This window comes from Benincasa hispida, chromosome 4 (genome assembly GCF_027475165.1).
Source record: "Benincasa hispida cultivar pf3 chromosome 4, pf3_genome.v1.1, whole genome shotgun sequence".
Lineage (NCBI taxonomy): Eukaryota > Viridiplantae > Streptophyta > Magnoliopsida > Cucurbitales > Cucurbitaceae > Benincasa > Benincasa hispida.
In genome coordinates, this window is record NC_143481.1 from 33,986,770 (window position 1) to 33,992,788 (window position 6,019).

The 6,019-nt window shown below is 25.0% G+C and overlaps 1 pseudogene; it reads right to left on the reverse strand.

The window, feature by feature from the left end:
- Positions 1 to 3,450: 3,450 nt before the first annotated feature.
- Positions 3,451 to 3,964, reverse strand: LOC150036653 (uncharacterized; annotated as a pseudogene).
- Between the last annotated feature and the right edge of the window lie 2,055 nt (positions 3,965 to 6,019).

Consider the following 6,019-nt stretch of genomic DNA (forward strand, 5'->3'; position numbering starts at 1 on the left):
ATTTAAATAAATTGTTTATAGTATCCAATTTTCTCCGAAAAATGTTTATTAAAATAAGTTAATATCAATGAAATAATCTTTTCCATAAATATATTTTGGGCCAACATATATATATATATATATATATCTTTTATTTTTTGTTTTAATCTCTTTTAAAAAATTAACACTTTTTTTAGTGCAAAACATTTTAAATAGTACAACTTTACAAAAAAAAAAAATTATATATATGAATCTTTGGAACTTTATACTGAACCCCACACACACACACACACACACACACATATATATATATATATATATATATATCTCATCAATTTTAGACCCGTTTGGATTGACTTAAGAAAAAAATATTTTTATTTAACAGTTTTGATTTTAAAAAAAAGTTTAAAATATACTTCAAAAATTATATCAAGTGATTGCCAAACACTCCATTTTTTTCTAAAATGACTTATTTTTTAAATTAAACACGTGAAAATGTATTCCAAACACATCATTAATAAGATGATGAACCAATTTGTTGTTAAATGATGTCTATCATCTTCTTAAATCATGCTAGTTTAGCCAAAGATATGAATTCATTACTAGAGGACTCTTTAAACATTAAGGTTCTATTTCATAATGTTTTTTATTCTTGTTCCATGTTCCATGTTTTTTTGTTTTTTAAAAACTAGAAACAAAAACATGTCTGATAAATGTTTTCATAATGTTCTTGATTCTCGTTTATCGTTTTTTTGTATATTTTTTTCTTTATTATTTTGATTTTCCTTTTGTTTCATAGTTTAAATATAATTTAGCTATATATGTGTAACATGCATAAGAACAAGTATCAAATGTTTATACTATTTAATACAAATAAGTCTTGATGCAATAATAATAACAATAATAATACAATTGTTTCTATCTTTCAAACGTTGTCCAAGCTTGATCTATAATGTTAATTATTACTCAAGTCATTCGTCTTCAACAATGTTGACTTAGATCAAACTCTATTATACCATCTTAAAAAAAAAAAAACTATTATATTATTTTTGTAAATTTTATGGTTGTAAAATATTAAAATGAGGATAAATGCATGTCTAGAAACAATTTGTTAAAAAAAAACAAAATTTATATAATACAAAATTCTAATGTGTAGTAAGTGAACTAAAAAACTAAAATTATAAATTATAAATATACATATTCCAAAATTTGAAATTCAAATTCGAAATAATATATAAATACCCATATCGAAAATTTTAAAATTCAAAACTAATATAATATGTAAGTTAATCTACATATAAAAAAAGTTTAAAATTTAAAATTTAAATAATATATAAATATATAAAATAAAACAATAATAAAAATAAAAGATATTAATGTTGTTTTTAAGCAAGAGTTGAAACAAAAACTTCTAAAATGGGTAGAAACATGCCCACTCCCATTACCAACGAGGTCGCTTAAAAAAATGACCCTATAAATATAAAAATAGTACAAAAACATTTCTTAAAATTTAAAACCAAGAAGCAGAAAACAGTTGTCAAATAAAAAAACAATAAAAAACAAAAATATTATCAAATGAACTTAAAAAGATAGAAAAAATACAAACTAATTGACAAGCGAAGTGCTCAATCCAACTGCATCTTATTATTATTTGTTATTGTTATCGTTGTTGCTTAACCCTCAGAGATAACGGTTTAGTAAATGTGCCAAAATTCATAATTATAAGTAAACACAATCAAAAGAAATTCAATAACATTTGCAATTTGGACTAATTACAATGGATCAATTAATGGAATTCTACTACAATTACACCATTTTTATTACGATTTGGTAAATGTGGCATTGTTTAGAAAAAAGAGAGTTTCCTAAGTATTATTGTCCGTGCTCTTCTTTCTTTCGTTTCGTTCTACAATATAAGCCTTAAATTTCAAACTATTATAAATATTACAAAGAAAATTGGTATAATTTAGATGTCCATTCTTAATGTCAAAGGATCAAATAACATTTATCATTACTCCATGTGTTGTTCATGTGTCTCAACATTACACACTATTAATGTCTATGTAATCCACCTCCTACTTATCAAATTGCCTATAAATAGTAGCATTTTGTGAGTTTTGTAATATATGCACATTGGTGAGAAAAATCTATTTCAAATTTTCATTTTTCATATTTTCTAAATTTCATATTTTGTTATTTTATTTTATTTATTTATCATTAATATATTATGTTTTCTATATATTCATATTTATGTTGTGTTTTGTTGTGCTCTTCAATTTTACAACACAAGCATCATTTCTTTAAAATATACAATATATTAACCAATCAAATTAAATTAAATTACTTTAGAAAAACAATTAGATTATACTTTAGTCAACTTTACATTATAGTCCCCACTAAATTTTGAGTTTTGCTTTTTCCTTTCTTGGTGGGGGAGTTGTGATTTATAAAAATTATTGAAAATGTTACCTTAGACCTTGTTGTATTTAATATGGAAACAAATTATAAGAAATAAAAAGAAGTTGGAAATGTAGTGGTGATGGGTTTTCAAATAAAAATGATAATTGTGGTGATGGAAGGTGTTTGGTGTCACCATTCCCCACCTACAACATTTTTTTTTTTTTTTCTAACTCTACTTTCACCTTTATTATTTTAATTTAAAAGGATAATAAAAGGACAAAATTTAAATAATATTGAAATAATTTGAATTTAAAATAAATTTTAATTCACCCTATAAAAAATTAGGGCTACGTTAGATAATCATTTGATTTTTAATTTTTTTTAATTTTTAATTTTTGAAAACTGAACCTATTTTTTATTGTGTTTTAAAAAATAAAACCATTTTTTTAAAAAAACTAGAAAAAAAATCTTATTATTTATTATTGTTATTTTAAATTTAATTCAAAATTCAACTCTTTTACTTAAGATGTGAAAATAACTGTAAAAAAAATAAAAGAAAATAAAATTTAATTTTCAAACACCAAATTGGACATAAACTATCAACTTTTGAAATGATAGTTGACGTTGCCTTATCTACTAAACCATGTTCTGAAAGGCTTTAATTTAAAACATCTAGTATCTTATTAAAATACCATAAACATAAAAAATAAAGAAAATGGATAAAAATTAGTTTGATATTTTAAATGTATATACATTTAATGTTTACCGGGCAATTTTACGTGTGAATTAAACAATTTATTAATGCATAATTAATGAACACATAGACGGCTTAATGTTGTAGGCAGTGGAGGAATTAGGAATTCTATATAGGGGTGGTATATGTATAAGTCTAATAAAGAAAAATCTATAAATGAATGTAAAAGAGTGTTTATAACTTCATAGATTAACTAATTTAATATATTACAATTGTCATCTACGAGTTCTCATATTCTGAAATCGATCCAAGATAACTTCAATATTTAACTTATCAAATAAAACATTTTCAATATAAGTTATAAGACAATCATTCATTCATTGACCTCCTATTCGATTATGCAATCAAGTCTTCACAATATACATAGCAGAAAATGTTCTCTCTGCAATAGTTGTGGAACAGGTAAAATCAATGCCAAGGTGAGTAATTTGTAAACTAATGGATAGAGTTTGTCTTTATTCGTTATGACCATTTTTATTGCAATATCACATATGCTTTGTAGCTCAATAAATTCAATATTTGAACGCATATCAATAATTTAATTTTGAAGTTGATCCTCAAGCATAGCGAGTTCAATAGCCGGAAGTCTTTTAGGTAAAATTGAGCAAGTTAACTAAGCTTTTTTCTATCAAAAGAAACAAATAAATTACTTGGATTTAGATATGTCACGCAGAGAAGCAATTTAGTATTTGTTTCAGTAAAATAATTATTCAACTCTTGAAGTTGCATATCGATGATGACATAAAAAACTTCAATCCGATAATGATGTAAATTTGTAACTGGTTGAGAATTTTGCCTTTGTTGTCCTCGAATTAGAAATAGGTCATCCATTTTAAAGATTTTAATATCATGACTATGATAGAAATCAGAAACTATGCTCAACAACAAATTCCAATCAGATTCTTTGTTTTCTGCAATATTTCTTTACAATTTTTTAATAAATTCATTGCATTCACAATATCTTAGACCAAAATCTACAGGTAGTTCTTCTAGATTTATTTTTATATAAGATTGATCAAAATCCAAAACTTTTTTTTTTCTTCGAAGATGATGTCTCTACATACTTTATCATTGTTTTTCTTTTATAGTATCTCTCCATATTAATTTTGAATTAACTCTACAAAAGTATTAATAATAAGAATATTATATTATATTATATAGATTTGAAAGTATCAAAACTTAAAGTCTAAGAATATTTTAAAACTTACGTGTCGAGCTCGTATATTTAAATGAGTGATAAAAAATAATCCTTTAGCTTGAACTTTGAAGTTAATTTTAAAAACCTATACGAGTAATGTGAATGTAAAAATAACATGAAAACAAACGAAAATATATATAGCGTAATGTAAATATAAAAATTATGTAAAAAAATGAACGAAACCTTTTTAATAAAATGTTCTTGAGAGTTGAGATTGAAATGTGAATTTCGAAAAGAAGAAAAAAAATTATAAACTATCTACTTCTGTTGCTGATAAAAAAAGTATTGTTTGACTATTTATTTATTAAAAAAAAGACACATTATATTTTAAAGGGCACATTATTTGACCAACTTTCCTTTTATTAGGATTTACATGAGTTGCTTTGAAAATCCATTAGAGATGAAAAATCTGGGTAAAAAGTACTTTAAAATTCAAAATAAAATGCTAGCAAGCAATAGGATTTGAACTTTTATTCACCAAACATACAACACTCCATATCAACAAGCTAGCACTAATTTTGTTATTTAAATTGAACTTTTGTATATGTATTAATACATATCACTAAATAATTTATATTATGTTGGAAATGTCCTAAAACACACTGTTTGTAAAATATTAAACATATTTTATTCATAATAAAGATATAATTGAAAATTCTTTCAATAAAGATGTTATTATTGAATTACGTTCATTACTAAATCCAATAAACTAACTCATGGCTTTAAAATGAATTCTTAAACTTGATGCAGAGATATAAAAGAGGATCAAGTTTTAGTATATAGCCAAAAAGGTCTATAAGTATATGGATAAGCTTAAGTATCTTATCCTGGAGACACTATGGATGCGACCTTCTTTGTATATTGATACAAACGATGTGATCCCAAAGCCGTTCATGTGAAGACATGTGAGTGGGAGCATCCTATGCAAAATATGTTTGCATAAGACTGGACCACAAAATAGTCACTTTTCTTTATAATAACCATTTACTATTAAAACTGACTATTTCAATTCGATGACCTAAGATAACTCGATCTTAATCCTAAGCTAACTATTGACTCCTGTTTATTCAGGATTATCTTTTAATTTGCATAGGTGAGACTGATTCAACATCACCGCTTGACAAGCCTTCCATTGTAGGGGTAAGACTCATGGTCTTGAACAAAGGGGTACCACCCTCTCGTGATCGAGAGGGATTCAGTTTATTGGTAAGTCCACAAATCAATCGTTCATTAGAGGATCAATGGAAACTTAAGAAGGTAAAACGACAATTTTGACCTAGCTATAAATAAGAACGACCCGTGAAGGATCGACTTATTGATTATGGTTAAATCAAGTGAGCAGAAAAATATTTATAGTGGGATAGTGCAACTACTGAGTTGTAGTGGTGTGTCTTGATAGTTAACGAATAGTGATTAATTCGATCTAAAGAGTTTAACCAATTAATCTCAAGTAGTTGAAGCTTATGATCTGTAGGTCCATTAGGTCCTTCTACTAGCTCGTAAAAGGATTAAACCTTAGAATAGCGTGTTGAGAGAATTTGGAATATTCAAACTCGATTTAGGGTTTGGATTATTATATTTGATATAATTGATGCTTAATTAACGAATTAAACATTACGATTTTAGAGAGTTAATAATATTTAAATATGATTTAAATATTTGATGAGGTGTTTTATTAATTTAATATT